Source organism: Cnephaeus nilssonii (genome assembly GCF_951640355.1).
Source record: "Cnephaeus nilssonii genome assembly, chromosome: 4".
Classification (NCBI taxonomy): Eukaryota; Metazoa; Chordata; class Mammalia; order Chiroptera; family Vespertilionidae; genus Cnephaeus; species Cnephaeus nilssonii.
In genome coordinates this window covers 8,336,218-8,361,418 of record NC_137075.1, presented here as the reverse complement: position 1 = coordinate 8,361,418, position 25,201 = coordinate 8,336,218, and positions in this window count along the sequence as shown.

The following is a 25,201-nucleotide window of genomic DNA, read 5'->3' as shown; positions in this document are numbered from 1 at the left end:
AAGGTTCTGCAATGTGATATGTCTAATATTTTGATGCCTATGTTTTCTTCTAAGATTTTTATGGTTTCACAACTTACAATTAAGTTCTTTATCTATTTTGAGTTTATTTTTTGTATAATGTAAGTTGGTGGCCTACTTTCTCCTTTTTCTTTTTCTTGCATGTACTTGTCCAATTATTCCCAACACTATTTTATTGAAGGGACTGTCTTTACTCCATTGTATACTCTTCCCTATCAGAAACATCATTATTGGTGTATAAAAATGCCATTGATTTCTGGATATTAATTGTGTATCCAGCTCCTTTGCCAAATTCTCTTATTAGCTCTAGTAGTTTTTTAGTGGATTCTGTAGGGTTTTCTATGTACAATATCATGTCATCTGCAAAGAATGGCAGTTTTATTTCCTCCTTTCCAATTTGGATGACTTTTACTTTTTTTTCTTGTCTGATCACTATTGCTAGGACTCCCCATACTATGTTGAATAAGCATGTTGAAAGTGGACATCCCCATCTTGTTCATGTTCTTAAGGGAAACGCTTTTAGTTTTTGCCCATCAAGTATGATGTTGGTTTTTTGTTTGTTGTATATGACCTTTATTATTTTGAGGTATGATAACTCTATTACTACCTTGCTGAGAGTTTTTATCAAAAATGGGTGTTAGATTTTGTCAGATGCTTTTTCTGCATCTATTGACATGATCATGTGACTTTTATCCTTCTTTTTGTTAATGTAATGTATGACATTTATTAATCTGCAAGTATTGTACAGCCTTGCATCTCCAGAATAAATCCCACTTGGTCATGGTGTATGATCTTTGTAATGTATTGTTGGATCCTATTTTCTAATATTTTGTTGAGGATTTTAGCATCTATGTTCATTAGGGCTATTGGCTTATAATTTTCTTTCTTTGTAATGCCTTCATCTAATTTTGGAATTCAGATAATTTTGACCTCATAAGAAGGAGCTTAGAAGTCTTCCCTCCTCTTGAATTTTTTGGAATAGTTTGAGAGTGATAGGTGTTAGTTGTTCTTTGAAGGTTTGGTAAAACTCCCCTAAGAAGCCATTTGGTCCAAGACTTTTCTTTGCTGGGAGTTTTTTTTATTACTGCTTCAATTTCATTAGTTGTTATTGGTCTATTCAGGTTTTCTGATTCTTCCTCATTAAGTTTTGAAAGATTATATGTTTATAGGAATTTGTTTATTTCTCCCAGGTTGTTCAGTTTGTTAGCATATAGTTGTTCATATTATTTTCTTATAATCCTTTGTATTTCTGTGTTGTCAGTTGTTACTTCACCTCTTTCATTTCTGATTTTATTTTTTTGGGTCCTCTCTCTTTGTTTCTTGATGAATCTGGCTAAAGGTTCATTAATCTTGTTTATCTTTTCAAAGAACCAGCTCGTGGATTCATTGATCTTTTGTACTGATTTTTTAGTCTCTATCTCATTTGTTTCAACACTGATCTTTATTGTTTTCTTCCTTCTACTTACTCTGGACTTTTCTTCTTTTTCTCTTTCTAATTCTTTTAGTTGTATGGTTAGATAGTTTATTAGAGAGTTTTCTTGTTTCTTGAGATAGGCCTATAATGCTAGAACTTTCCTTTCAGGGCTGCTTTTGTTGTGTTCTATAGATTTTGGGTTGTTGAGTGTTCATTTTCATTTGTTTACAGGATGTTTTTTTTATTTCTTCCTTGATTTCATTGTAACTCATTCATTGTTTAGAACATGCTATTTAGCCTCCATATATTTGAATGTTTTTGTTTTGTTTTTAAATATGTTTTTGTTGATTTCAGATTGAGGAAGGGGGAGAGAGATAGAAACATCAATGCTGAGAAAGAGTGATTAAACAGCTGCCTCTAGCGTGCCCCCTACTGAGGATTGAGCCCGAAACTCAGGCATGTGTCCTGACTGGGAATCAAACCACAACCTCCTGGTTCATAGGTTGATACTCAACCACTGAGCCACTCTGACTGGGTTGTCTTAATGTGTTTGAGTGCTTTTATTGTAGTTGATATTTTTTAAAAAGAAGTCCTCCAAGAGCTTTTTTATACATTTAGGTGCTCCTATATTGGGTGCATATATGTTTACCGGGGTTGTATCCTCTTGTTGAATTGATCCCTTTAGTATTATGTAGTGGCCTTCTCTATCTCTTTATCTCTTATTATGGTCTTCACTTTGATGTCTATTTTGTCAGATATAAGTACTGCTACCTCTGCTTTTTTTTTTTTCATTTCCATTTGCATGGAAAATTTTTTTCTAACCCTTCACTTTCATTCTGTGTCAGTCTTTTGTTCTGAGGTGAGTCTCTTGTAGCCAGCATGTATATAGGTCATGTTTTCTTATCCATTCAGCTCCCCTATGTCTTTTGTTATTGTTGTTAATCCTCACCTGAGAATATTTTTTCCATTGCTTTCCAGAGAGAGTGGAATGGAGAGAGTGAGGGGGAGAGAGAGAAACATTGATGTGAGAGAAACACATTGGCTGGACTGGGGACAGGGAGTGAATCCACCACCCAGTTATGTACCTTTGACTGGAATCAAACCCGTGACCTTTGATGTGTGGGCCAATGCTCTAAACACTGAGCAACACTGGCCACAGCTACCCTAAGTCTTTTGATTAGAGCATTTAATCCATTTACATTTAAGGTTATTATTGATAGCTATTTATTGCCATTTTAATTCTTTATGACTATATTCCTCTCTCTTTCTATTTCTTCTTCTTATAGCAGCCCCTTTAACATTTCTTGCATTGCAGATTTGGTGATGATGAACTCCTTTAGCCTTTTTTTTTCCCTCTGGGAAACTCTTTATTTCACCTTCAATGTCAAATGATAGCCTTGCTAGATAGTCTTGGTTCTAGATTATTGCATTTCATTACTTTAAATACTCCTTGCCATTTCCTTCTGGCCTGTATTGTTCCTGATGAAAAATCAGCTGACAGCCTAATGGGACATCTTTTGTTAGTCATTGACTGTCACTGTCTTGCTGCCCTTAAGATTCTCTGTTTATCTTTAATGCGTGTCATTTTAATTATGATGTGCCTTGGAGTAGGTCTCTTGGGTTCATCTTTATTGGCCCTCTCTGTGCTTTCTGAACTTCTGTGACTTTTTCCTTCACCAGCTTAGGGAAGTTTTCTGTCATTATTTCTTTAAGCAGGTTCTCTATCCTTTACTCACTTTCTTCTCCATCTGGTACCCATATGATGCAGATGTTGTTCTGTTTCAGGTTATCCCAAAGTTCCCTTAAACTATACTCATGCTTTTTAACTATTTTTTCTTTTTGCTACTCTGATTGAGTGTTTTTTTCCCTATCTGGTCTTTTAATTAACTTATTCAATCCTCTGTTTCATCAAGCCTGCTTTTCATTCCTTCCAGCGTATTCTTCATGTCAGGTATAGTATTCTTCATTTTTGCCTGGTTCTTATTCATAATTTTTATGTGATTTTTTCATGCTGATGTAATTCCCACTAAGTTCCTTGTAGTTATCACTAAGATTTTTGTAGTTCCCATTAAATTACTTATAGTTCTTACTAAGTTTCTTAAGCATCTTTATAACCATTACTCTGAACTTTATGTGCTGGAAACAAATCAGTTTTACTAAAAGCCAGGAAGGCTGGTCAACAACCTTAATTGCTCTAACCACTCACCCTTTAGTTGAGACATTGTTAGCTGAAGCAGCCTCCATCTTTGTTTTTCCCATGTAAATTTCTGTTTATCCTGGCTAAGATGTTTTCCCCAAAGCCTCAATAAAAGGGATGGCAGGGCCAGAGCAGGGGTAGTTCTCCCACTAGAGGTGGACTACCGCCTGGCCCCCCATATCGCCAAATTGAATTTCTTCAAGTCTCCTTTCATTTGTGTGCGGCCCTTCTCCAGAACTCGAACCCTGAACCAGAACCCTGGACCACGCGGGACGTGGAAAGGGATTCCTACATTTATGTTTGATAATTTGTTTCATCTCACTTAGATCTTTTCCTGGTGATTCCTCCTTTTCTTTAATTTAGGGATTGTTTCTGTGTCTCCCCATTTAAATTGTCTCTTTGTGCTTGTATATATTTACGAGATACTAGAGGCCCAGTGCACGAAATTTGTACATGGGTGGAGTCCCTAGGCCTGGCCAGCAATCAGGGTCAATCAGGTTCCCCACCTTCCCACCTCCTCCTTCCCTTGTCGCCCGCTCACCACACCACCACCGCATGGTTCCCTGCTTCCCCACCTCTCCACCTCCTCCTTCCCTTACTACCCACATCTGCCGCCACCCACTCCCAGTTCCCCATCCCAGCCTGGGGCCTGGCCCCAATCAGGCAATTGGGACCTGCCGGCCAGGGGGAGGGACTGGGAGGTTGGCTTCCAGGCACAATTGGCAATCAGGGCCTGCAGGCTGGGGGCAACTCCTGTGTTGAGAGTCTGCCTCCTGGTGGTCAATGTGCATCATAGCAACCAGTTGTTCTAGTCATTCCATCCTAATGGTCGCTTAGGCTTTTATATATATAGATACTTGCTATGATTCCCAGGCTTCATGGGGTGAGCTTTCATAGTAAATGTTCTACCAGACCCAGGTGTGGGTCTTCTGGTACAACAAAAGTGTGTGCTCTGGAGGTAACCATTTTATGGGTTATTTGGGCTCTCCTGTTGTAATTGGGTCCTGACTGTTCTTGTCGTCTTGTTCGTGGGTGGGCTCTTCTCTAGGGCTGGCTAACTATAAGGCTCAGCCACAACCACATCGTGGAAGCCACTCTACAGGTGCTGATAGGATAAAAGAAAACAAAACCACATAAACAGGAAACAAGCCAGAACATACAAAAGATTCCAACAACAACAGCAAAAACAACCACAAAAGAGAAGATAATTAGGAAAGAGGAAAGAGAACAAGAATAAGAAGCAAAAAGGAAAGAACAAAATAAAAAACTAAGAGAATACTGGAAGAGAAAAGGGACAGAAGAAGATTCTGAAAGGGAAGAAGGGAGAGCAAAAAATAAGAGTAGAGAGTAGGAAAATGTTTTTTTAAAAAAAGATAAAGAGACGGGAAGAAAGAAAAAAAAGCAAAGGTAAATGGAAGAAAGAGAAAGGTAAAGGAAAGAAGGAATGGAAAATAAAAAATAAAAAATATATAGAGTAAGATAAAGGAAGGAGGCCAAAAAGAGATATGAAAGAAACAAGAGAGAAAAGATAGGAAATATTAGCAACAATAATAATAATACCAAAGCAATAAAGAAAATATTGAAAAAAATAACAACTACCCAAAGAAGCCAGCCAAGTGACGTTTTTCTAGGCAGATTACTGTATGTTGTCTGAGTTTTACCATTTTGCATATGATTTCAGGCCTCCCTGGAGGTACTTTTGTGTCAGCCAATGTCAGGAGCTGTCCAAGTTTGGCGCTCGGCATCCTGTTGTAGCTATGGTCAGTCTGAAGCTCTCTGAGACTCGCTGGTTTTCCTCCAGTGTCTTATAAAGAGAGTCTTTAGGGTGGAGGTGGGCTAGCATAGTTAGGGCTAGTGGACCCCTGCTTACAGATTATGCCATCAGGAAACTATGCTTCAAAGCCAAACTCCTTACTCTCTACCATATACTCCAATTCTAGTACCTTCTTAGGAGGCCTGGTGCAGGTTCAGATGGGATACAGCCTGCGCCTTTTCTGCAGGACAAGTTTCAGTTGTCCAGGGCTCAGTGGGATTGATCAACAGAGTCTCCCATTGAGAATGCTGCCAGCCCAGCCCACAGGAGTGGGCTAAGCATTTCCTCCTGGTCCCAGACAATGGCCTCTGAGGATCTTACTCTTGGAATGACCTCCTCAGAACTGTTCTCCAGACTCCTACTGGGATATCTGGAGCTTCAGAGAACTGATCTAAACTGTTTCCTGCCAGGGATGGTGTTTCCAGCCTGCAGGAGGGGGAGACATTCTCCACCCCTCCTTCCAGGGACTGGCTGGTTAAATTCAGATCAGCTTCCCCACAATGCAGTTAAAAAACAAACAAAACAGAGTATCCAGAGAGGAGGAACCAAGATGGCAGCAAAGGTAAACAACTAAGCTGCTGCCTCGCACAACAATTTCAAAATTACAACTAAAGGACAAAACTTCTACCGCCCAGAACCATGGGAAAGCTGGCTGAATGGAAGTTTTACAGCTGAGGGGGGGAAGAGAAAGGAGCACAAACGTGGAGAACCTGAGGTGCGGAGGCGTGTGGATCAGGCTGGTGGCGGGCGACTGGGCGCACGGCTTTTTTTCAACCTGAAGGGAGACAGGCTCCTGATTGCTCTGAGGTCCAGTTTCTGGGGACACGTGGGGGATCCAGACGCCTACAGGAAGAAGCTGGGCTGTCGGCCATCGGGTTGGAAGGTGAGAGTGACTTTTTTGGAGAGGTGCGCCAAGCAATCATTGTTTGCTGCACTGGAGCGTAGGACGCGGGGACTTGGAGATGCGGAAAGGCAGAGACAGCTGACGGCAGCCATCGCCATTTGCCACACCCTAGCCTAGTGACGCCCTGAGACCCTGCCCCGCCCTGAGACCCGCCCCACACATTCTACAAACCCGCCCAGGCTCCACACAGCGGCTTTTGCATATAAATGGCCTATTCTGTGGAAGCTTAACCAAATAAACTGCAGCTCCAGTCAGACTCCTCCAAAACCGCCAAACCCCAAGCAAAGGAGAAAACTGTAGTTCTTGCTGTAGCTCCTGCTGGGTGGCCTCAGACAGTAGCGGACCTGCAGCCCATTGGAGATTCAGAAACTAGTGTATCTAGTGGTCGGTGTGAGACGACACCAGATTTCAACCACTCTCATAAGGGACACATTCAAGAGGTATGTATGACTCAGTGAGCACCAAAGCTCTACTGGAACAAGTCCTGCCCCATGAACGTGTCTCCAGCACAGCAAGTCTTCCGTTATAGACACAGCGGGTCCTCACAGCCAATTGGCCTGGAGGTCAAGTCCTCCCAGTGACACCAACAACAATCAAGACTTAACTACAACAAGGCTGTACACACAGTCCACAAGTGGTGCACCAAGAGTGTCCACCTCAGGTAACTGGGACGCTGACCCGTTGAACCAATAGGACACCTAGTACACAAAGCTACCCTACAAACTCAGGGAAGCAGCGAAAATGGGGAGACAAGGAAACAGATCACAAACGAAAGAAATGGAGGAGAACAAACGAAGGGACATAGAGTTCAAAACCACGGTTATAAGGTTTTTCAAGAATTTCCTAGAAAAGGCCAGTAAATTTAATGAGACCCTCAAGGATATGAAAAAGGACCAACTAGAAATGAAACATACACTGACTGAAATAAAAAATATTATATAGAGACCCAACAGCAGACTAGAGGAACGCAAGAATCAAGTCAAAGATTTGGAATATAAAGAGGCAAAAGACACTCCTCCAGAGAAGCAAGAAGAGAAGAGAATTCAGAAAGTTGAAGATAGTGTAAGAAGCCTCTGGGACAACTTCAAGCGTACCATCATCAGAATTATGGGGGTGCCAGAAGAAGAGAGAGAGCAAGACGCTGAAAACCTATTTGAGAAATAATGACCGAAAACTTCCCCCACCTAGTGAAAGAAATAGACTTACAAGTCCAAGAAGCGCAGAGAGCGCCAAACAAAAGGAATCCAAAGAGGACCACACCAAGACACATCATAATTAAAATGCCAAGGACAAAAGACAAAGAGAGAATCTTACAAGCAGCAAGAGAAAAACAGTTAGTTACCTACAAGGGAGCACCCATACAATTATCAGCTGATTTCTCAACAGAAACTATGCAGGCCAGACGGGAGTGGCAAGAAATATTCAAAGTGATGAATAGCAAGACCCTACAACCAAGATTACTCTACCCAGCAAAGTTATCACTCAGAATTGAAGGTCAGATAAAGAGCTTCACAGATAGGAAAATGCTAAAGGAGTTCATCACCACCAAACCAGTATTATATGAAATGCTGAAAGGTATTCTTTAAAAAGAGGAAAAAGAAGAAAAAGGTAAAGATAAAAATTATGAACAACAAATACATATCTATCAACAAGTGAATCTAAAAGTCAAGTGAATTAAAAATCTGAGGAACAGAATAAACTGGTGAATATAATAGAATCAGGGGCATAGAATGGGAGTGGATTGATAATTCAGGGGGAAAGGGGTGTCTGTGTGGGCGGTACAGGAAGAGACTGGACAAAAATCATACACATATGGATGAGGACAGCGGGGGGGGGGGAGGTTTGGGTGGGGAGGGGAACCAGGTGGAGGGGAGATATGGGGGCAAAAAAGGAGAAACAATTGTAATAATCTGAACAGTAAAGATTTTTTAAATTAAAAAAAAAGAAAGAAAAAGAAACTCAGTATCCATAGCAGTCATTCCCCATTTCCCATCCCCTAGCAACCACTAATCTACTTGACTACATTCTATCTCTGTAGATTTGCTAATTCTGTATATTTCATATAAATGGAATAATACAATATGTGATCTTTTCTAACTCTTAGCATAAGAGTCTTCTATCACTTAGCATAATGTTTTCAAGGCTAATCTATGTTGTATTTATCAGTACTTTATTTTTATGGCTGAATAATATTTCATTGTATAAATATACTACATTTTGTTTATCCATTCATCTGCCAATAAACATTTAAATTTGGCTATTATGACCAATGCTGTATGTATATAATTTTGTGTGTGTAAACATCCTATATAATAAAAGCCTAATATGCTAAGTATCAAAAAAAAAAAAAACAAACAAACAAACAAGAAACCAGCTCCTGCTCACCTATCTCCTCAGTATAAGCCTTCCTGGGGAACCCATCCAAAAAACGCTGCTCTGCAAGGACCCTGTGCCATTATACCACATATCCACTCAGAAGGTGTTAGAAAGTGAGCCCCACACAGGACTTTGATTTCTCCGCACTGCTGGTATCAAAGCTGGGGACAAGAATCCCAGCTCCGCTCATGCTCCCAACTCTCCTGAGTGTGGGTCAAAAATCCGCAATCTGCCCTGTTGCCATCTCCACAGGATGGACCAGTCTCTGCTGCTCCTCAGGTGGTGGGTGGGGTCCCAACCCCGCCTCAAGGTGGGAGAATCCTCTCCTCCTCCGTCCCCATGCCACAAGTTTTGTCACTCTCTGGGGCTGTGCACAATGCCATTCAGGAAAGCAGAGGATCTCACAAAGTCCCTGCTGGATGGAGCCCTCAGGCTCCTCCCCACTTTTTTTTTTTTTTTTAGCCAAACCCTGCCCCACAGCCTTTCCAGCAGTCAGAACCTGGGATGAATGTCTGCCACTGGGGCTGCCAACAATAGGCATGCTCTTTCATTGGGGAGGTACTGACCCAGCCTTCCAGGCAGACAGATTTCCCCTAGATTCCTTTGCCCTCTCCTAGGCAGGTTATCCTCCCAGGCTCTGCTGTTTGGGGTTTGGGATGTCTGTGTGGGGATGGGAGTCTACACTCTCAAGGGAAGGGAGCTTTGTGGCCAATATCACTTGGGCCTCTCAGGCAGACACCAGATCCAGGGGGGCTCCCCCTCTCTTATCAGTCTTTACATTGTTTCTTCAGTGCTCTTTAGACAAAATATGTCCAGTCAGCTATACTTCTCTTATTTTTCAACCAGACCACACAGTAAATCCAATCCATGGTTAGGACCAAAGGCATGCAGCCCCCAGTAATGTCACAGCCATCTTGCCCCTGAGGCTATTGCTTCTTAAATAGGAAAGATATAGTGGTGCCTTGGACCATCATAGTAAAACTTCTGAAAACTTGGCACACCCATAATAAAGGTTGAAAGTAGAGTTGTAAGATTTTTTTACAGATAAAAATTGGACTAGGACAGAAGGAGAGAAATCAAAGACAAACAACTGGAGGGCAACCATTTCCATGGCTGGGGCATTAAGACCTTGGGGAAAAGAGGTTTTAAGAGAAATTGTAAGAACTCAGTGTTCTACTTGTTTGGTTTGAGGTACATAGCAGACATCTAAGTAGAGTGCTTAATAGAGAATTAGGGATAGAGTTATCTATAGAGGTTATAGCCAAATATATAAACTGGCAATGATCAGAGAATTGATGATATTTAAAACTATGGAACTGAATAAGATAATAGGCAATGTATAAAGATGGAAAAGAGAGTGGTCCGAGGACTGAGCCTTGGAACACTTGCATGTTTACAGGTAGGTTTCTCTAAAGAAAAACCAGCAAAAGAGTCCAAGAAGGACTGGCCAGTGAGAAGGGGGAAAACCAGGAAAGAAGAACATGGAAATTAAGTTACAAAATGTATCAAGGAAGAGAGCATAGACAATGTTGTCAAATGCTGCTGTAAGTCCAGTAAAATGATGACCAAGAATGAGCCCTTGGATTGCAACATGGAGGTAATTGGTGATCTTGATAATGGAATTTTGGTGAAATGTGTAGGCAAAAGCCTGATGAAGAGGATACAAAAGAAAATGAGTGGGGGGAAATTAGAATGTGTATGGGAAACTCTTAGGAGAGAAACATAGTAGCAATAAGGGAAATGGTCTGTAGAGTGTATGTTTTTGTTTGTTTGTTTGTTTTGTTTTGTTTTCCCTAAAATGCAAGTAATAAGCACATATTTGTGTGTTGATGGGAGAATCCACTGTTAAAGAAAAAATGATAATATAGGAGAGAGAGGAAAATAGAACAATTTTCTAGCTTGAGAGAGGATAAGTGGAACAGTTGGCTATAGCTAAAATCAGGGACAATTCCTCCATAATCTTCAGCAATGAAGAGGAGGGAGAAATAGTCAAGCTTAATCATGTGGATCTTTATTTTCATTTTTTTCTAATGATGAAAATAGATTGGCTTCTTTCTTAAATTCATATATAATTCCCAGAACAGCCCTGGAGTTATTTTTCTAAATTGTATATGTTATGGAAAGAATTTTAATTCAGCAAATGACACTTCACCTACCTTTTCAGGAATGCATGTAATGCCTATAGTAAATTACTCCTAGACAATATAGCTCACTTCTGGAACCAGCCATGGAACAGTGATTTTTGAGAATAGATTTTTAAATATAGATTTACTACACAGCTTATTCTCTCTTTACAACAGCAATCTGGAATAATATTTAATATCTAAATTATCTTTCTATAGCCTTTAAAGTCCCCTTAGACTGCTCTTCACCTTCTCAGGACACTAATAGTCCCTATCATATATGTCATTTATTTAACACTTTATTAACTGGAAACTTATATTGTCTATTTAATGTAGGTGTGATACATATGAGTGTATGCACATATATCAATGAACATCCTATCTAATAATAGAGTGATATGCAAATTAACCATCACTCCACAACAAAAATGGCGGCCCCCATAGCCACAAGATGGCGGCGCCCAGTCACCTCAGCCCCGCTGCTGGAGTGTCTGGCCTGTCCGACCAACAAACAGAGGCTGGAGAACAGGGCATGGCGGCTTCCTCAGCGCGGCAGCGGGGAAGCCCCAGGCCCTGCAGGCAGAGCCCAGAGAGCAGGGCATGGCGGCTTCTTTAGAGCAGAGGCAGTGGGAAAACCCCCAGGCCCAGCAGACAGAGCCCAGACAACAGGGCTTGGGGGCTTCCTTAGTGTGGCAGTGGCAGCGAAGTTCCCAGACATGGCAGACAGAGCCCAGACAGCAGGGCTTGGGGCCTTCCTTAGCAAGGTGGCGGTGGGAACACCCCCAGACCCCGCAGACAGAGCCCGGACAATAGGGCATGGGGGCTTCCTTAGTGTGTCCCTGTCGGCGAAGCCCCCAGGCCGGGCAGACAGAGCACACTGCAGGGCATTGGGGCTTCCTTTGCATTACGCATGGCAGCAACAGGCAGAGAGTGGACAGCACGGCATGGGGGCTTCATCTCCATGGCTGCAGGGAAACCTCCAGGCCCTGCAGAGAGCAGAGAACCATGGGGAATGGGCTTAAGCCATCAGTAGGACATCCCCTGAGAGCTCCTGGATTGTAGAGGGTACAGGTTGGGCTGAGGGACCCCTGTGCATGAATTTCGTGCACCGGGCCTCTAGTATTATTATAACTAATTGTAGAGTATTTGCTTGAATTTCTTCATTAGTGTTGATAACTGCAGTAGTGACCTAAAAATAAGCAAAACCAGGAAATTTCTAGAGAAACATCCATTGTCATATAGTCATAAAAACAGAGGTAGACAATAAATATATGCATAAATCTATTAAGAAATAAATCTTTTGGAATAGTAGAAACTAATGGCAAGCCTATATCCATTCTTCAAAGAAGAAGGCACCTTCTTAAGACTAATATCAGATTATTTTCAAAAACAGTATCTTTCTTTTAAACACTGGGCAGAAAGGAGGGCAGCACCTGAAAATAAAATTGCTAGAATTATAGATCTTTCATTTTAACCCTCATATAGAGAAATTAGGTACTCATTTACACAGACAATGAAAGGTTAAATGCAATCCTACATTGGGAGTTGACATCCTAGAGGTTTTAGTCAGTATACCATGCCAAGTAAAACTTAAATCAACTCTTCTCTCCCATCTTAGGTTTATCCTTTTCTGCACAGTAGGTCTTAATCTACTGGCTATAGGTTCCTCAAGGGAAAGTCTTATACCATACTATATCATGGTATCAGTTACATAAAATCACCTGAAAGTACTTGTCAAAACTAATTTTCACAGAGAAATTTTCAATGATAACAAATATTTTTTTAGATAGTTGTTTCTAACTCCTGAAGAGTGCATGTTAAAGCAAAATTGTGGCACACATTATTTTGAAGTGCAAATTACTATGAATCAATAGCTTCTTAAAATGTACTAAAAGTGACACATTTTATTAACATTTATTAATTAGACTTTGTTGGCAAAAGTTACAATTTATTATAGAACAATTGAGAAATACAGAAAACACAAAGAAAAATGTTCATGTCATTATTAGATGACCATGTCCCAAATAATTCATTAACATTTTATTATATGATCACATTAAATATTTTTCTATCTAGTTGGTATTTTATTGTACCTGCTTTATAACATTTTTTTACATCCTAATATATAAAAACCCAGGTTCCGTAATGACTGACCAAAGGCTCGACCAACCAGAAGTCAGTCTTGCAGTCAGTGCTGAGTTGCTGTGGTGACCCAGCACTGACTGCTGGCGGTGCAGGTGCAGCAACCCAGCACTGACTGCTGAGGGGTCTATGGCTCATGCCCAGAGAGAGGCCTGGAGACAGAGGCAGGGTCTGATCTGCAGCCTCCGTGGCAGCTGTTGATCAGCCATTGCCTCTCTCTTTCTCTCCGGGCATCTGCAGGGGCAACTGATCAGCCCCACCTCTCTGATCAGGCCCCGAGACACTGACTGGAATAGAAACCAACCAATCAAAACCAAATCTGGGTGAACTGTTAGAAGCCAATGGCTGCTTAGGAGGCGGAACTTTTGATGCTGACTGGCATAGAAACCGACCAATCAGAACCAAATTGGCTGACAGGGGAAGATAGTTGGGGGCGAGATCAGGCCAGCAGGAGAGGGCAGTTAGGGGTGATCAGGCAAGCAGAGGCAGTTAGGGGCAATCAGGTCAGCAGGGGAGAGGAGTTGGGGGCAAGATCAGGCCATCAGGGGAGGGCCCTTGGGGGTGAGATCAGGCTGGCAGAAGAGGGCAGTTGGGGGCAACCAGGCTGGCAGGAGAGGGCAGTTAGGGGTGATCAGGCAGGCAGAGGCAGTTGGGGGCGAGATCAGGCTGGCAGGCAGAGGCAGTTAGGGGTGTTCAGGTAGGCAGGCAGAGAGGTTAGGAGCAATCAGGCAGGCAGGCAAAGGGGTTAGGGACAATCAGGCAGGCAGGCAGAGGCAGTTAGGAGCCAGTGGTCCCAGATTGTGAGAGGGATGTCTGACTGCCGGTTTAGGCCCAGTCCTTCTGGGATTGGGCCTAAACCGGCAGTCAGATATCCCCCAAGGGTTCCCCGATTGGAAAGGGTGCAGGCTAGGCTGCAGGAACACCCCCCCCCCCTCGTGCACAAATTTTGTGCACCGGGCCACTAGTCTATATATATATATATATATATATATATATATATATATATATATATAGCCAATATGCAAAGTGTCCCCTTGGGAGTTCGACCAGGAGACCGGGAGTTCGATTGCTCGCTATGACGTGCACTGACCCCCAGGGGGTGGAACATGACAGGTGACCAGTGGCAATGGTGGGGCATTGAGGAAGTGAGGGAAGGAGGAGGCAGGGAGGCGCGGAGGTGGGGAGGCGGAAGGGAGGTGGGGAACCTGATCGGCCCTGATTGCTGGCCAGGCTTGGGACCCTATCCGTGCACAAATTTCATGCACTGGGCCTCTAGTCATTAACAATATAACATGAATGGTTTTCCAAGTCATTAGTCATTTTCTAAAACATCATTTCTAATGGCTGCATCAGTATATAGATACACCATAATTTATTTTACAAGTTCTTTATAAATGCTCACTAATTTTACTTCTAATTTTTTATTATTATAAATGATGCCAAAATAAACATTCCTATAAATAAATTGCCCAAATCTAAGGCTATTTCCTTAGGTTAAATTCTTCAGAGTGAAATTATTTAGCCAAAGGTTTTAAGCATTATGAAGATTTTGAATAAATCCAGCCAAATGGTTCTATATAGAGATTGGGTAATTTACACTCATCACAGACTTTGAGAAAAACACTGTTTTCTCTGTAATCTGATGTTCATATGGGGAATTTTCCTCCTTTAGAAAAAGAGTATCAATTTTGAAAAATTTGAAAAATAAAAATACCTCATTGTTTTAATTTGCATTTCTTTGAAAGCTGGTGAATTGTACTTTTTAAAAATTTTCTGGCTGTTTATATTTTGGAAATTCCTTCACTGGCGTCTAGTGGGACTATAATCATAAGCCCCACCTTCCTTAGCCAGAGGGTGGATATATGATAAAAAATTAGGCCCATAGGATATGCTTTCTTTGTAATTTAAATTTTTAGCTGCAGAAAAAATGTAAATGAAAAAGGAATGAATGTATCTGATTTCTGTTAAAGTGCCCTGACCATATTATCGTTTCCTGCTATAAAAACATTCCTATAGTTTTGATTTCCTAGCCTCCAAAGCGCTTGTGCTGAACACTGTATACCAAGCCTGCCTATTTTCAAGCTTCTACTCTGTGAGCTCCTGATATGAATCCAATAACTATCTTTTCCCTTAATGAATCAGTCAGTATAAGTAAGTCTATGCTAAGATAACAAAGAAACCAACCAAAGAACCAAAGTTCTTTCTCACTCAAATTTTGTTCTGACAAATAAGTTATGCTCTTTAAAACTGTGTAGGACCCCAGTTGAAAGAATTTTAATATTAATACATATTTTCATGATTATAGGGACAGAGAAAACAGTGAGCTAAATCTCTGAAATTTTCTGCCCAGAAGTGGAGTATTATATGTTTTTATTTTACATTGGTCAAAGCAAGTCACATGGCCAAGTCAGATGTTACAGGGGCAAAGAAGCATAACATTTCCACCTGGAGAGATAGAAAATATTTAGAAACTCTATTAGTGTCTATTATACTTAGTTAATCCAAGAATATTCCTGCTATTTATAACCAAAGAACCCTCAATAATTCCATTTTCCTTTTACAGTTCTACCTTTGATATTGTTTAGAAAGGCCTTCCTAACAGAGTTTTTAATCCAAATTTCCCAAATTAATGTTATACTTGAAAAAAAAAGTTCTACATAATTATGCCAAATGTTGCACTAAATATAGCAGTAAAAAACAGTGGAAGAGCATATAATAAAGGGATAAATGGTGATGGGAAAAAAAAGGAAAGAAAGCAGTTTTATTTAGTTTAATTTGGCACTTTCCAAACTTATGTAGCCATAGAACTATTGTTTCATGTTAAGCCTATTGTCAGCCCATGGGTTAGTGTTCCTTTGAGCACATTTATGAAATATGCTATTTTCTCTTATTTTATTTTGTTATTTAGGATGTAGAGCCCTACATTATTTTATCCAAAGAGCTAACCAAATATTCTAGCACAATATGTTAGGTAAATTTTACTTTATCTAGTAATATATTACCTTTATCAGACACCAAATTTATCTATATGAGGATTTGTTCCTGAGATTTATGTTCTGTTTTAGTGAACTTTTATTCAATTCTGATGCAAGCAATATACTGTTTTAATCTTTAAATTTTATCATGTTTATCTGTTACTACAGGTTCTCTGCTACTCTTTAATAACTTTTTTTGCTTATTTCCATTCAATATTCCATAAAACCATAGTACCTATTAATGCAAGGAATTGTGATAGGCAAAAAAAATGTACAGGTGAATAAGATAAGAATATTTGTATACATGGGGCTTATATTCTGGCAGGATATGTAGTCATTATACAATTAATTACACAAATAATTAAATTGAATTTAGACACATTCTGTGAAGCATTATGGGACCATAAAATTAAATTAAATGTATTGAAGTAATTTTTGAAATACATGATGTTGAACTGGTTCTTAAAGGAAAAGGAAGACATAACCAGGGAAAAGGGAAGAAAAAGAGATATTCATGCAGAAGGAATAGTAAGGACCTATAGGTGGAAATATACTAGCATTTAGTAAATTAAAACCACCATGCCTGGAGTACAGAATGTGTCTGAGGAAAGAGCCAAGATGTGATTGGTGAGGGTTCCTGCTGGTAATGATTACTTAATTTCTCTTTCCAGTGGCTATTGCTCCCTCTGCCAAACTCCTTCTCCAACTTACTGCATTGGCTAGGAGTTCTAGAGAGAATAGAAAATATTCTTGTCTTCTTACTGGCTTTACATAGTTCCTAAAGAACAGTCCATCCTATATAATAAAAGCCTACTATGCTAACTGTCCAGTCCACGGGTCGGCCATTCAACCAATCAAAGCGTAATATGCTAATGATACGCTGAGGCCGCTCAACTGCTCGCTATGACATGCACTGACCACCAGGGGGAAGATGCTCCGACTGGTAGGTTAGCTTGCTGCTGGGGTCCGACCCATCGGGACCAAGTGAGATGGGCCGGACACGCCCTGGAGCCCTCCCCTGGTTTCTCCCGGCCGTCTTTCCAGCGTGGATATATAAGGGTTACTCAAGAAATACCTAAAAATATCCCCAGTGAATTGTCTGACTTGTCCCTGGATAGCTCCAAACCATTAGACTCACTTAAAAACAAAAGATTAAGTCATCTACCCTCCATTTTTACCCTGTAATGTTATCTAACCACTAGAGTCATGGCCAGGGCTCAGCGAATATTGCACAGTGGGAATAATAAATATTAGTCTTTTTACTGATGGCACAATTGCAGTGTAGTCCTTGTGCACATATGACAGTTTTCCAAAAATTTAACCTACTCTTTTAGAATTAAATAAAAACTCATTATCATCTTTCACCTAACACTGTATTTTTTTTTTTAATCTCATATCCAAGCAATCTGTTCACAGTACAAAGTATAACACAAGTTGAATGAATGTGTTAGGAAAAAAAATCTACACCTCTACTGCTGCCTGTTGTAGAAACCCACAGGTAAGCTATCTGGACTGACACCACAATGCCTCAAAAATGCAACCTTTATATACAAAGTGGTATGCTTTTTAAGTCATTAACCATCTGTAGCAATGTTAAAACAGTAGCTCTGGTCTTGGTTCCTAGCAACTTCCCCATAGTCCATGTTCCTGCAATTATACTCAAAACTCAAATTGTTTCACATCCAGAAAAATACAAAACATGGTTACATTTGCCAACAAAAGAGCATCCAGCTTAAGAAAAAGCCTTACAAGAGTTTATCTGAGCCAAACTGATGACATTGCTGGGAAGCAAAATCTCAATGGATTGAGAAAATGCTCTGGAGAATGGTAGTTGTGCAACTTATTTTATACATTAGAATCAAAGGAGGAGATGTAAGGGTGCTGATTTATAAGAAATACATACATTGGTGTAGATTAGGGAGGAAGGAGAAAGCAAAGCAGGGAAACCTCTGGGATTGGGTAAGAAGCAAAGCGGAGAGACACATGCTCTTTTTACAGTGGTGGGGACTTATAGTTAATAATTCACATTTATAGCACAGGCAAAAAGATAGCAATGAGGGGTTCTGTGGTCACCTGTTCTGGGGCCCGTGGTTGTGCCTGTGGAAAAAGGAGGTTATTCTGACATTTCAAAAGTATGTTAGATGCACAAAGACAATAAAAATTTTTCTAAGTTAAGCTTGACCTTTGTCAAGGAAGGTACAGGCCAAAGATGTGACTACTCATTATTACCCACTTTTAATTAAGAATTTTTACCTTAAGACCATCCTGTGTGGTTACTTTGGTCTCTAGGTTTGTAAGATTGACCATTTTGGGCCTCCCCTGAGCTTCTCAGATTTAACATGTTGCACCTTTTTTGTCAACATGTGTGTGTATATATATATATATATATATATATATATATATATATTCACACAATGTCATTGGTTATTTATATAATATAAATATATTATAAATAACCAATGACATTGTGTGAATAAAGATATTTTTATTGCTACTCATTAAATTGCTGTGTTTGAAATGTCTCAAACAAGTGCATTGGAACAATGTCATGCCAAATATACCCATACAAACAGAAAGGCAACTCAGCTTAAAAAAACAAAGGGCTAATAGCGACCATGCTCTGATTGGAGCCACAGGGTACTCTGATATACCATGTGCTGTCTTTTCCTCCTGAGGGTCCTCCTCTCCCATTTCCTGCCCCACCCCTTGGACTTACAACACTTTATAAGAAACCTGCATGTTCTTCATGCTTTACCCAAGGATAGAGGGCAACACAAAATGATTATGATTAAACAGAGAGAGCAGGTTTATTTTTAACCCCTGAGCTATCCAGACTACATTTTACCTGTTCAAATAAAGATTTACCCAACTACCACTCATGATCAGTATAATGTTAATTTTCAGGAGGACTATTTACTCTCTGGGTGGCTGCCTGGAGCCCTGGGGTTGGGGTTGCACCTGAGGTACAAATGTGGGGCTGCCTGAGGCTCAGGAACCAGAAGCAGAGATACCTCTCACCAGAAACAGAGTTTGGTATAACACAAGACTGACCCACGGGGAAATGATGAAAATACGTTTTACAGAGGAAAAAACTGAGGTGTGAAGTTTATTTAGCTTGTCCAATATCCCACCACTCCTAAGAGGTGGAAGGAAGAGTAAGCCTGAGGTTTAACAAATGCCTAAGGTCAAACTGTTACTCCTCTACCATTTGGAAAGTGAAGACTGCTTAATACAAGGTTCCACCTTAGCATAAGGAAAGAGGATTTCAGTCACACAAAAATGAGACATTTGTGCCATTGAATGTCAACTTTGCAATATTTAGTATTGCTGAAAGGCAAAGTTTGACTTAAAAAAAATACTTTGCCTTTTACTTGACTTGAACAAAGCATCAACATTTGTTTCAGTAGTTAGTGCCTCCTAAGTGCCACTATGTGGACCATCATCCTAAGGTTAACCACTCACCATGTAAGGCATTTTCCTCATAGTAATAGATGAAAATGATCCAAGGATACCCAGGGCCATTTGAATGCCCTGTAGCGTGGCAATATTTGCTATAAATGTGCCCCATGAAGAGGTTGCCCTGCATCCATAGATAATGACAGAAGATGACAAAGCCCTGAGATGCAACAGTGAGAGCCATACACTGAGCACTCTCACAGGAGTGCCCCTCAGGTCTCAGCATATTGCTTCCCTGCCCCTTGGCCCCTATAAATGCCTGGACCTTCCCTGCATTTCAAGTAGTTCGAAGTCAGGTAGTTAGAAGCTGCTTATCTATTGTGAAAGAGAATTCAAGGATAGCAACTCCTAGCCAAGAAAACATATGGTCTAATTTCCTGGAAGAAACAATGGAAGAAAAGGGTTTATTTTTAGAGGAAAAGGGTATTGAACAGAGTAGTAAGTAGGCTAAATTGTTAAAGAATAATTTCTGAAGACAGGTGTGATATTTTCTAAAACCAAATCACTTTTTTTAATTTTATTTTAAAGAGGAAATGCACATCAAAGAAGCATTCCCTTGACACTGGAAGCAATAAGGTTAACCACTCACCTACCACCTCCTTTTCACCACCTGCCTCCATTTCCCCACTCAGACCACCAGCCAGGATGCAGGACAGCCTCTTCCCATTGGAAGAACCTTTTCCACTCTGACCTAGCCAGGAATTTAATGATCTATTCAGGGAAATGAGCTCTCAAGCCCCTCCCATTATCAAAGCAGAACATAAAAACACAAAAGCTGTGGGCAAAACCGAGAGAACTCTCAGAGAGAAAGAGAAAACTTCAGGACCACACAAACAGAGAAAGAAGTTCTTTCCAGGCCATAATCACAGACGGCATGCAATATGCATAGCATGTGGGGAAAAGTGAAGCCTCCTTAGAGTGCATCCGAGATTTGGTCCTTCAGGTGAACTTGGAGCAAGAGCAGAGGCAGAGGTTGTGAATTTCCTCCCACTGGTTCTAAGGACCTTGCTACATGAAGCAGGCACCCCAGGGCCAAAGGAAGAATTGTGAAAAGCCACAGAAAAACAATTCTGGTGGACTCAAAAAAGGAGACATATGGCTTGGATTCTAACAGAACCAATTCTCATACCCAAACTAGGCTCAGCATTCTCACCAATTCAAAATAAGAAGAAATAGGATTTCCTTTTTTTTTTTTTTTTTTGGCCAAAATCCTGATAAATGGTGGTGTCAAGATAGGAACACTGACCAATTCATTTGTTGCATAATGATACTTCATTAGCTATATAAAAATTGCATAGAATCCTCATTCCATCAATAGGTTGAGTCATTTGTTCATTGTTGTTGTTTTTGTTGTTATCTTCATCATCTAAGGTCAAGATGGGTATCTTATTTGGAATGGTTGATTTTCACAATCGAGACTCTATGTTCTCATTGAAGAGATCAGGTTGGTAGTTCTGCTTATGAATGGCCCAAGCTGACCTCAGTCTAATGCACTACACCTGGCATCTAGGCAATGGGAAATGTGTTTTTCATAACTAAATTACATGTTTACTGCACTCTTATACTCAGTCTTACATCATGGCCTTTCTGCCTTGGCAGTCACTCCATAAAGGTCTACAGCCCTTTCCCATGACCATCACCTTTCAAGCACAGCCCTTCTCAGAGAGATACCTCTCTAGGGACAGGGCCTATGGTTTGTTCATCTCTGTAGCTCAAACCCTCCCCCTACTTGCTCCCCCAATTCCCAGAATGGTTGGTGGCTTACACATGGCCAACACTCAATAAAGTCAATCTCCTGTAACCTTCATCCTAGCACTTAGAAAGTGCTAAACATCTAAGCCAATCTTCTTGAGAATAACAAAATTGTTTTTGCTAAGGAGAAAGCATATTTCCAAATGACAAGTGAATTTTTTCTGATTATAAAAGTAATACATATTAATTATAGAAATTGAAAAATTCAGAAAAGCATAATAAAAAGCAGAATAATTGATAATCCTATCATCTATAAAAGAAACACTATTAACATTCTGATGTCTATTCTTCCAGGTTTCTTTCTATGACTCTATACACGTACATTACAAAACTGGGATCCTGGTAATTATTACTTCATAATCCTTTTGATATAATTTATGAGTGTTTCATGCATGTACTTAAATATTCTTGAAGAACATGATTTCTACTTAATACAATGTGTCCTACCATATGGTTGTTTCAGTATTCTGTAATTTAACCAATTTTCTTTGTTGGGTATTTTGGTTGTTTTTAATTTTCCAGGATTATAAATAAAGATTCAATGAATATTCTAGTACATAAACCTTTGCATTCATTTTAATTATATCAAAATGTGAAATTCCCAGAAGTAAAATTGCTCAAAGAATAAAAGGCAATATTATTTTAAAGATGAAAAATGATATTCAAGCCAGAATCTAACTTTATCCATTTAAGGAAAATAGGATCGGGTAACAACCTCTTGGCTTCAACCTCTTGAACCCTCACTTTTTTGGTTCATGGACCTACTGTCTTCCACTCTGTGAAAAGATTATATTCTGTTGAGAACCAAAGCCACATAACGAAGTGAGACTTGTTCTAATTCTGACACTTCCATTTGTTAGTCATGAGGCCTTGGCAATGCACTGAGCCCTACTTTCTACAAATACAAAAAGAAGACAAGAGAATGAAGTGTCAAAGAATGCTGGTTAACTATCCAATATTTGTTCTCCCCTTCATCTTTACTATCAGAATCCCATTTTCATTTGAGAAGTAATTGTACCAAGTGAATGTTTGACAAAGTCAATTCCCTTGCAGCTAATGTGACCTTATGTATTAGGAGTGAATCATAAGATATAGAGGAAAATAGTTGTGGGATTTCTGGGAAGACTTCTTTATTTTTCCAGCTCTATCCTACCTAATAAAAGAGTAGTATGCAAATTGACCCTAACTCCACTACACCCACAAGCCATGCCCACAAGCCATGCCCACCAGCCAATCAGGAGCAAATATGCAAATAAATCCAATCAAGATGGCTACAGCCACAGAGAGCAGGAGAGAGGCTTGAGTTTCCCCAGTAACAAAGGAAGCCAAGCTTTCCGTGTGCCGTTGCAGGCCTAAGCCTCCACTCAAGGCTACAAAGTTTCAATTATAGAAGGTAAACAAATCCAAACAGAAATGGCGGCAGCCACTGAGATGGAAAGAGTGGGAGGCTTGGGTTTCCCCCAGCAATGGAGGAAGCAAAGCTTCTGCAGCCCTGGCCAGCCCAGGCCTCCGCTCCAGGCTACAAAGTTTCAATTATAGAAGATACATCAATCCCAAGAGAAATGGCTGCCGGCCAGGGAGTGAGCAGGAGGCTTGGCTCCACTCCAGGCTACAAAGTTTCAATTGTAGAAGGTAAATAAATTCCAGATACCAGGGCCTCCGCTTGGGTCGCCAGGGGGCGTGGCCAGCCTGCAAACCACCACAGGCCCTTCACCCAGGCTGCCCCACACCCCAAGGGAACCCCCTCCCTGATCCGGGACACCCTTCAGGGCAAACCAGCTGGCCCCCACCCGTGCACCAGGCCTCTAGCGTATCTAATAAAAGAGTAATATGCAGATTGACCATCACTCCAACACACAATATGGCTGCCCCCATGTGGTCAAAGATCCTGCCCCCATGTGGACACAAGATGGCCACCACAAGATGGCCAGCAGGAGAGGGCAGTTGGGAGGGACCAGGTCTGCAAGGGAGGGCAGTTGGTGGCAATCAAGCCTACAGGGGAGGGCAGTTAGGGGTGACCAGGCCAGCAGAGGAGGGAAGTTGGGGGTGACCGGCTGCAGGGAAGGGCAGTTAGGTGGGACCCAGGCCTGCAGGGGAGAGCAGTTGTGGGGGGGGGGCAGACCTGCAGGGGAGGGCAGTTAGGGGTGACCAGGCCTAAAGGGGAGGGCAGTTAGGGGCAAACACGCTGGTAGGGGAGCAGTTAGGCATCAATCAGGCTGGCAGGGGAGTGGTTAGGGGGTGTTCAGGCTGGCAGGCAGAAGCAGTTAGGGGCAATCAGGAAGGCAGGCAGGTGAGCAGTTGGGAGCCAGCAGTCCTGGATGTGAGAGGGATGTCCGACTTCCCGTTTAGGCCCGGACATCCCTAGAGGGGTCCCAGATTTAGGCAGTCGGACATCCCTCGAGGGGTCCCAGATTGGCAAGGGTGCAGGCTGGCCTGAGGGACACCCCCCACCCCTTCCCCCCGTGCATGAATTTTGTGCACCAGGCCTCTAGTTGATATATAACCCTAGTAGCCCTGCACACGAATCCGTGCGCCAGTAGCTCTCTGCCGCCCTCCTGTAGCTCCCCTCGCCCCCCTCCCCCTTTCCCCCTCACCCCTTCATAGCTTGCTGCCCTGCCCCCTCCTGTAGCTCTCCACCACCCACTTGTAATTCGCTGCCCCACCCTGCAGATCCGTGATCCGGTCCTTAGGCGGTCGGTCATTATGCCTCAAGGTGTAACGGATAATTAGCATATTCCTCTCTCATTATATAGGATGGTGTAAGTAAATGTAAGGTATATAGCATGATGTTTTGATATACATATATATTATGAAATAATTATCACAATAAAATTAGTTAACACATTCATCACCTCACATAATTACCTTTTTTTGTATGTGTAGTAAGAACATTTAAGATCTACTCTTTTAGCAACTTTCAAGTACAGATGCTCCTCAACTTACTAGTATGATGGGGTATGGCCTAATAAACCCATCATAAATTGAAAATATCATAAGTTGAAAGTGCATTTAATACACTTAACCTACTAACATCACAGCTTAGCTGAGCCTACCTTAAATGTGCTCAGAACACTTACGTTATCAGGACATCATCCCATCATAAGTCAAGAGCATCTGTAATTGCCTTCCTCTTCTCACCAGAAGCAGGAGACACAGATGGGCATTTATACATAGGATGGGATGTGAAAACACAAAACACAATATCCAAGAAAACTCTGACAACACAGTTCACTGTAGAGTATGGGTAGGTTACCCTGGTGATTGGGTGCCTGACTGAAAGCTGCAGCTCACAGCTGCTGCCCAGCATCATGAGAGTATCATACCCCATATCACTAGCCCAGGAAAAGATCAAAATTCAAAATCCAGTTTCTACTAAATGTATATTGCTTTCACATCATCATAAAGTAAAAAAATTGTTGAGTCAAACTATTGTACATTGGGGACTGTGTGTATGTGATATAATATTGTGAACTATAGTCACCATACTCTACATCAAGCATGTCAAACTCATGGCCCCACAATGAATATTTTTGCGGCCCAGCCAATATAACAGTATGTAAGAAACATTTTAATAAAAATTTTGTAACTTAATTTTTATAATATCTTGTTATACATAATACTATCTAATAAAGAGGGAATATGCTAATTGACCCTCACACCATTGCAAAGATGGCGGTGCCCAGAGCCAATAAGGAGGGAATATGCTAATTGACTGCCCCGCCCTCAAAAATGGTGGTGCCCACAGTCAATAAGGAGGAAATATGCTAATTGACTGCCATGCCCTCAAAGATGGTGGCGCCCACAGCCACAAGATGGCGGCGCCCAGTCCCCTTAGCCCTGCCGGGGTGTGTGCCTCCAGAGTCCCCCAGTATCCTTAGCCCCCCATCTGCCCAGGGCTGGCCCGAGATGCAGGCAAGCCTCGGATGGCAGCTGCCCAGCCTCCCAGGGCCGCCCGAGGCTCAGGTAACCAGGGTCGGCCGAGGCTTGCGCTGCTGGCAGTGGCAGCAGCAGAGGTGTGATGGGGCATCGCC